Below are 9,550 nucleotides of genomic sequence, written 5' to 3'. Positions count from 1 at the left end.
AAACTTTTGATTGGGATCCTGCCATCTTTTTTTCAATCAATTGAGAGTAATTTTGTCATGTGACCAGGAGATGTTAGGGAATCTCCATATAAGGCCTATTGTTTTAAAAAAAATTAAGTATCATGGTGTAGAGAAGCAGATGTGTAAGGTTAAGGTTAGTTGAAAAGCTGATCATCCATATGATAAAATTAGTTTTATTGTTTAATAAGGAGTTGCTACCACTGTTCTCCCTTTTTTGCAACAGACTGAATCTAGCTCATGCTACTACCTTATTCACAGCTAGTGACAAATTTAGAACTATTTTTAAATAGGGTTTTACTCACACAATTATCTAGAACTTCAAGAAGGATTTGGGAGGCAATTTCACAAAACTGAACCTAGGCATCTGAAGATCAAGAAGGCCACATTCACAGCCAATGGTGTTTCTAGAAATGACGAGGGCCTAGAGTAATGTTTTTACTCACACAATTGGTCCCATCCATTGGAAATAATTTCTATTTCCTAGTTTAACCCTTTGAAATCCTTAATGGTTTCTCTGAAGGTTTAAAGGGCCATGCTCAGGGTCAGTGATGAATTTGGAACTTTTAAAGGGTCAAGAGTTACATTTTTGACCTTAGACATTATAAATCATAATGGCTTCTGAAGGCCAGGAGGGTTAGCTTTAGGGTTCTTCATCGATGCAGGCAGTATGTTAGCATGTTGTGCTGTGAGGGTGTTTACACACATCAGTGTCACGGGTGGGTTGAGAATAACCTACCAAGCAAAAATATCCTGGCAACAGAAGTCCTGTGGTGGAAGCTGAAGGGCTAGAGGCCAGAGGGCTAGAGGTAGGTGTTTCCAGTAAAGTGGACAGTGAGTGTAAGAGTGCTTAAATACCCAACAGCTTGTCCATGATGATCCTAAAAAAGAGCTTTATAAGCAGTATATCAACAGATTAGCAGTATATACCAGAGGAGAACTATAGAGGCCAATGAGTTCTCAGTAAAGTAGCCAGTGAGTGTATACAATGTTTAAAAGCTTAATATCTGGTCCATGGTGGTCCTATGCTGGTAAAACAGGGGCTAGTAAAGTCTATATCAACCGGTGGTCCATAGTCTTATGTCCAGATATGTCGCAGCTGACGAATTGCCTGCGTCAGATCTGAATTTTAGCGTCGCATGTTAGTGTAGCATGTTAAATTTTTTTTATATATATATATAATTTTATTTCTATTTTTTTCCCATTTTCCACCAAAGAAGCCACCGCTTCTTTTCAAGCTGATGCTGATGCAGCATTGCCGAGTAGCATCACAGTGTGCTCGGAGGAAAGCGCAGCAACTCGGTTCCGATACATCAGCTCACAGGCGCCCTGTGCTGAGGACATCACCCTTTGGTGATGTGGGGAAAGAGCGCCATCTACCCTCCCGGAGGAAGCAGGGCCAATTTTGCTTCCTCTGAGCGCTGGCAGCTGATGTAGCATTCTGTGGTGCACAAAGTATACATGGCGAAAAGAAACAGGAATGGTCCCCCTGCAGTTTGCTGGACCATATATCATTTTTATCCAATAATCTACTGCATCTTTCATCTGAGATTCAGAGATTCTGTTTACATGCACTGAAACTAGAGGCTATCTAGCTACATTTTTACCATACATCAAGTTTTCTCTGAAGTACACAGAGCCTGTGATGCCCTCTGTGTGTCACTCAGGAATGAGCCCACAGTTGCTTCTTCTTTATTTTTATTTTTTTTTCAGAGCACATAAGGGATAACATCACGCAAAGCATTACGTGGACGATGATAGGTCATGACTGACATGTACACTGCGTTCCAAATTATTATGCAAATGATATTTGTCTAAATCCAAAACATGACTCCTCCACCTCCTTGCTGATGTCGCAGCCTTGTTGGGACATCGACTACTTCATCCATCTGGACCATCCAGGGCTGCACGACACTCATCAGTAAACAGAACTGTTCGGAAATTAGTCCTCATGTATGTCTAGATCCACTGCAACTGTTTATACTTGTGAGCTCTGGTTAGTGAAGGTTTATGCACCACAGTTAGCCTTTGAAGGATCCTACACCTTGAGGTTTGCGGGACTCTTCATCTGATGAACTTGCCTGGCAGAAAACTTACACATTTTGCCTTTATCTGTACAAACCCGTCTCTTCACAGTACGATGATTACGCTTACGTTTTCGTGAAATATCTAACATTTTCATACCTTGTCCAAAGCGTTGCACTATTTGTTGTTTTTTTCTTTCCCATGTTGCTTGAAACCTGTGGTCTGCTTATTAATGTGGAACATTTTTCTATAGTTTTCCTTTATTTTTGCTCACCTGGCAAACTAATTATAACAGGTGTCTGAGATTGATTTCAGTGATCCAAAAAGCCACAATACCACACAATCGACACTATACCACACGAGTTATTTGAGAAACAAACAAAAAATGATACAACACTTAAAGAGCGCAGTATATTGTTGCCAGTTCCCCGGGTACAACACAAAACGAAGAAGACTGCATAATCTGACATAGTGAACATCTTAAGAGACAAAAATATTGTGTAGTCTGAGGTTGGCATTAAACTAACTATACATGGTCCAACATGGTCTGTGTTTCCAATAAAGTGGACACTAAAAATGTTAAAAACCTAATAGCTTGTCCATGATGGTCCTAAAACAGGGGTTCATTATGTACATCAACAGATGAGCTACAGTCTACTAAGCTAAACACCTATCAGGTGGATCACTGAGCTAGGTGTTTCTAATAAACTGGCGGTTGAGTGTTTACAGTGTTTAAAACCCTAATAATTGGAGCATGGTGATCCTATGTGGGTCATAACCATAAAATACTAATACATAGAAGCTAGAAAAAACTTTATATTAGCATATAATCTATAGCCTCCAACTTACTACACACCTACAAAATGGGCCAATGAGGTACAGTAGGTGTTTCCAATAAAGTGGCCAGTGAGTGTATAAAGTGTTCAAAAGCGTAATATTTTAAGGATTGGTGGTCCTATGGGGGTCATAGCCATAAACTACTACTAAATAATAGCTAAAAAACAGATATAGAGTAACATATGCTGTTATAGATGCTATATAACTACTCAAACTAACTACACACCTACAAGGTAGGCCAATGAGGTTGTTGTTTTCAATAAAGTGAGTGTATACAGTGTTTAAAAGTCTAACATGTAGTCAATGGAGGTACTATCTTGGTCTTTTTCTATTAATGATGGACTATACAGCATATGGCTTGTATGAAATACTGTACAGGGGTTGGACAATGAAACTGAAACACTTGGTTTTAGACCACAATAATTGATAATTGAGGTGCACATTGAATTCTGTCGTGATTTGGGCAACCGTGGTTTTAAGGTTTTTTGGATACAATCTGGGTTAGCACCGAACATCCCTTTTAGACAGCCTTCTCTTGCATCCACAGTTAATCCTGTTGGATGTGGTTGCTCCTTCTTGGTTGTATGCTGACATTACCCTGGATACCGTGGCCCTTGATACATCACAAAGACTTGCTGTCTTGGTCACAGATGCGCCAGCAAGACGTGCACCAACAATTTGTCCTCCTTTGAACTCTGGTATGTCACCTATAATGTGTGCATTACAATATTTTGAGCAAAACTGTGCTCTTACCCTTCTAATTGAACCTTCACACTCTGCTCTTACTGGTGCAATGTGCAATTAATGAAGATTGGCCACCAGACTGCTCCAAACTGAAATGACAGGTGTTTCAGTTTTATTGTCCAACCCCTGTATATGATAAGTGTTTCTGATAAAACAGCCAGTTCAAATAGCAGCAAAATATCAGGTATGTATATATTGTTAACATATACATGTACTATAAATGTATAAGTAACAGTACTCATATGATCATAGGTGCAATGTGTCAGGATGCCAGGTGTTCACCCCGTCATATATTAAGCTACACTGACAATTTTATATATAGGAGTTATAGGTGGGTGACGTGCCCGCAGGCTGGAGACAAAGGACTCAGTGTACTCGAGCTGGAAAGTGGCGAACTTGTCAGATTGTAGTTAAAGATCAGGAATTTCTCAGGCCGAGTGTCAGACTTGTGCGGTTTGGAGAGAGTAATGAGGATTACATTGTCAGCGGGACATTTTTACACCATTATCAATCATATAAGACTGAAAATAATTTTGTGGCACAAATCATAATGACACATTTCAAATTTAGGCCTCAGAGAGTGTAGCATTCCACTGTGCTCGGCTCTTTGAACACCAGAATATTGCATGACCAGCGAAGGTCAGAGTTCGCACTGCTTGGAATGCTCTGTCCGTCATTTTTACAGAGCTGTTGTGAAAGAAGGTGGCAATGACCAAGATAACGTGATGTTTAGAGGATAGCAGCACCTGTACAGTAGATGATATTGTTGTTACGCACTGGTGGCCTGTTTTTATTGATAAATGAGGGATAATAAAATGTACATATACCATATTTTTCTCACTATAAGGCGCACTTAAAACCCTTTAAATTCCCCAAAATTTTCAGTGCTCCTTTTGAAAATTTTAGTTGTAAGTTTTAGTTGTAAGTTAGGTTGTAAGGCGCAGTAAAGTACAGCATCCGTGGAAGTACAGCGTTATACAATAATTTCAGTTTAGTTTTCCATCAGCGTGGTTGGAGTAGAATTAGCATTAGCCGCTAAGCGCTATTTTCCCATTCGGAGGTGAGCTTTAGCCACTTATGCTAATGCTAATGCTCCAGCCTCATGCTGCCTTCAAGTTGTGTTGAAAATCTCGTATTTACGAGATGAGAGCACAACATTCAGAGAACAAATTCAAAGCTCTTACAAGCACCTACAAAGTGATGACTGCACAGCTCCTTCCTACCTGCACTCACTGAAGGCTTACGCTACCTCCCAGCCGCTGCGCTCCTCCAATGTACGCCGCCTCGCTTTACCAAACAAACATTCACACAAAGCAATCCAGACTGTTCTCATACAGAGTTCCCCAATGGTGGAACAAACTACCTTCAACTACCAGATCAGGAGAATCTCTCGCTATCTTTAATAGACTCCTGAAGACAGAGCTCTTCAAAGAGCACTTACTCTCCTAACACCTCTAACACACTAACTACTTCTAACCTCATTTCCTCCCCTCCTTCACTCCTCTATCCCATTATTTCCCTTTGACCTCCTTTAAAGTAAAGTGCACAGCTAGTTTATTAAAAATAATTAAAAACACTGATTATACACAAAGTAATTTCCACCATCTTGAAATTATTCACAATAAGACTAACGAGTGACAGATTTTATGCATCTTGTCTTTATGCCACTCCATTTAATGTTGAATTAACGTTGATGTTATGGTTGAATTAATGTTGGATTTGGGGTTGATTTTAATTGATTCAACAGTTTTTTGAAACTGTATGCGGACAAAATGTAAATTAGGACATAATGTTAATTCAATGTTAAAATGTCAACGTTTGCACAACCATTTAACATTAAATATGGTTTCAACAGTGATATAAGACTGTAACGGAGAGGAGGAGGCCGGATGCAATTGCAAGAGGGTTTTATTTTCCATACGGCAAAATAAACAAAGAACAAAACACTAGGGAGAAATATAAAGAAAAGGAAACTTAAACAAAACACTATGAAACAGAGAAGAACTAGAAGACTGAAACAAACAAAAATTAACAAACCAAGAAACAAACTACATAAAGCAAACCTGGAACTCTGTAGACAATAGCACAGATGAACATCTAGACATGAATTCACAGGACAGCATGAACCAAAAGGCGCGACACAGAACAGAGGAGCACACAGGGTATTTATACACAGGCACACACTAGGGACACCTGTGGAGGTAATGAGGGGGGCGGAGTTACAAATGAGACAGGAGGGGTTACAGATGACAAGGCGGGGCTAAGGCAGAGACAGGACCAAAACACAGTAGCACATGGCTGGGAAACATGACAGGTAAACAAAACAAGAGAACAGAGGACAGGAGCAGGAAGGAACCAAAAAGGAAAGACACTGGACAGACACAGGCTAAGGTGTAACAAAGACATTACTTCAAACACATTTTAACATAGAAAGTCAGTTTTGTGTCAGCTGGGTCCTGGCATAAACAATCCTTTTAAGAGGTTTCAATGGGGTCCATCAATCAAAACCTGACTGACTTTTTGCAGGCTAAATAGAAATCTGTGCCGATTTGGTATACCAAACAATTCAATTTATTTTTTTTTAAAAGGTGAAAATCTGAACAGGGGCGTTTGGGGAGGGTAATATATAAAAGAGCTGCTCTTCTTGCCACCAGAGTTACCGGATCCTCAGTGTCTGCGCTCTCAGGCTGGACAGTCCCTGGACGGAAACTGCATGTTCAGGTGATGCTCAGCCAAGCCTCTAAATACCTCCTCACGCCTGTCTGCAGAGTGATCAGCGCTGGCCCTGCAAGGTTAAACCTACTGTATCTGCTGCAGATTCAGTTAATGCTAGTTCAGGACGGGTCCACTGCCCTAAATCTGAACATACATATATACATATAGTACTGAAAATATATCATATGTGTAGGGAAAGTGCTTACATTGGTGTTTTTAATGTTTGTAATGATTACAAACATTAATCATTAATCACGCACCCAAGATGGCGGCGCGTTAACACGCAGCGGCCGCTCCGGGTCCGTTAAATGGTGCTTTTGTGTTACTATTTGTCGTTTTTTCCGTTTATTTCCTGCAAATATGTGCATCGGAACACCCGTGCACATGTTCTACCACCGCCAGACCCTGCTACAGTGGAGAAACCAGCCAGAAAACACGCTACCGGACGAGGTTCTGCAGACGCTACTTGAGCTTAGCCTGCTAAGAGACCCAGGCCGCCAGCCCGCGGTGTTTCCTGACGCCGGAGCCCAGCGGAAGTGCCATCGCAAGCGGTGCGAGCGTAAGCGAGGCTAAAGGCTAGTCCTAGCCGGCCGGCTATACCATCGCTCTTTCTTGCAAACGTCTGTTCTCTTGACAATAAACTGGACTACATCCGACTCCAGCGAACTACCCAGCGTGAGTTCAGAGACTGCTGTGTTTTGGTTTTTGTGGAATCGTGGCTTAACGACAACATTCCGGACAGCGCCATTCAGCTAGCCGGGCTAACCACGTTCAGAGCCGATAGAAGCGCGGCTCTATCCGGGAAGACCCGCGGTGGAGGCGTGTGTGTTTACATCAACACGGAATGGTGTAACAACGCTGTGACTGTCGCCAAACACTGCTCTCCGCTGGTGGAGTTCCTGATAGTCAAGTGCAGACCTTTTTATTTAGTACGGGAGTTCTCCGCCGTGCTAATAGCTGCTGTCTACATTCCACCCAGCGCTAGCATTGGTGCTAATGCTAAAGAGGCTCTGTGTGAACTCTATCGGACTATCAGCGATCTGCAAAACAAACACCCAGACGGACTGTTTATTATCGCCGGAGATTTCAACCACGCAAATCTCAAGTCAGTGCTCCCTAAATTCGACCAACATGTGAACTTTGCAACGAGAGGAGCGAGCGCGTTGGATCATGTTTACACAAACATCCCCAGCGCGTGCCGGGCGGAGCCCCGCCCCCACCTCGCTTTCTCGGATCACATGTGTGTGTGGCTGACTCCAACATACACACCACTCATCAGATGCTCCAGACCAGTTCAGAAGCAGGTGAAAACCTGGCCGGCAGGCTCCATCTCTGCCCTTCAGGACTGTTTTGAGTGCACTGCATGGGACATGTTTAGGGAGGCTGCTACTGAAGGCGATTCTGTTGATTTGGAGGAGTATGCAGCATCAGTCACTGGCTACATCAGCAAGTGTATTGATGATGTCACTGTCTCCAAGACCATCACCACACGCCCAAACCAGAAGCCTTGGATGACTGCTGAGGTACGTGCGCTGCTGAGGACCCGCGACTCCGCCTTCAGAGTGGGTGACAAGGTGGCCCTGAGGAAAGCGAGAGCCGACCTGTCAAGAGCTATCAGAGTGGCAAAGCGCGCACACGCCCAGAGAATCCACAGCCACTTCAAGGACAAGGGTGACGCGCGGCACATGTGGCAGGGCATCCAGGCAATCACCAACTACAGGACAATGCCACCGTCCTGTGAACGTGATGCCTCCCTCCCTGATGCCCTAAACAACTTTTATGCACGGTTTGAGGCACAAAACAACACGATGGCGAGAAAGACCATGCCCAAGCCGGACGAGCAGGTGTTGTGCCTAACTGCAGTGGATGTGAGGAACACTCTGCGCAGAGTCAACTCACAAAAAGCTGCAGGACCAGACAACATCCCCGGCAGAGTGCTCAGGGAGTGCGCAGACCAGCTGACAGATGTTCTCACGGACATCTTCAACATCTCCCTGTGCAGCGCCACTGTCCCAACGTGCCTCAAGTCCACCACCATCGTCCCCGTGCCGAAGAAGTCCACAGTGTCCTGCCTCAATGACTACCGTCCCGTTGCACTTACACCCATCATCATGAAGTTTGCGTATCGTCCCAATCGCTCCACGGACGATGCCATCACCACCACCCTTCATCTCTCCCTCACCCACCTGGAGAAGAAGGACACTTACGTCAGAATGCTGTTTATAGACTTCAGTTCAGCATTCAACACCATCATCCCACAGAACCTCACCAGGAAGCTAAGCTCGCTCGGCCTCAACACCCCCCTCTGCAACTGGATCCTGGACTTTCTGACGGGGAGACCCCAGTCAGTCCGGTTCGGGGGCAGCACCTCCAGCACCATCACACTGAACACGGGGGCCCCCCAGGGCAGTGTCCTGAGTCCTCTGCTGTTCACCCTGCTGACTCATGACTGTGCTGCAAAACACAGTTCTAACAGCTTTATCAAGTTCGCCGATGATACAACCGTGCTGGGTCTCATCACCAAAGGCGACGAGTCAGCATACAGAGAGGAGGTGCAGCGGCTGACAGACTGGTGTACAGTCAACAACCTTCACCTGAATGTGGACAAGACAAAGGAAATGGTTGTTGACTTCAGGAGAGCACAACACACCCACTCTCCACTCAACATCGACGGGTCCTCTGTGGAGATTGTTAAGAGCACCAAGTTCCTTGGTGTCCACTTAGCAGATACCCTCACCTGGACCCTGAACACCAGCTCTACAGCCAAGAAAGCCCAGCAGCGTCTCTACTTCCTCCGGAAGCTGAGAAAGGCCCGTCTCCCTCCACCCATCCTCACACTCTTCTATAGAGGGACCATTGAGAGCATCTTGAGCAGCTGCATCACTGCCTGGTTTGGGACCTGCACCGTCTCTGACCGCAAGACCCTCCAGCGTATTGTGAGGACAGCTGAGAGGATCATCGGCGTCTCTCTCCCCTCCATCACGGACATTTACACCACCCGCAGCATCCGCAAAGCAACCAGCATTGTGAATGACCCCACTCATCCCTCACACGAACTATTCTCCCTCCTGCCTTCGGGAAGAAGGTACCGCAGCATCCGGTCCAGCACGACCAGATTCTGCAACAGCTTCTACCCCCAAGCCATCAGACTCCTTAACTGCAGAGACTGAACTGATGGTTTTTCTGTACATGCACACACACTCTTACCCCA

The sequence above is a fragment of the Astyanax mexicanus genome, chromosome 24 (assembly GCF_023375975.1).
Source record: "Astyanax mexicanus isolate ESR-SI-001 chromosome 24, AstMex3_surface, whole genome shotgun sequence".
Taxonomy (NCBI): domain Eukaryota; kingdom Metazoa; phylum Chordata; class Actinopteri; order Characiformes; family Acestrorhamphidae; genus Astyanax; species Astyanax mexicanus.
The sequence above is the reverse complement of the archived record's forward strand: the minus strand, read 5'-3'. Positions refer to the sequence as shown.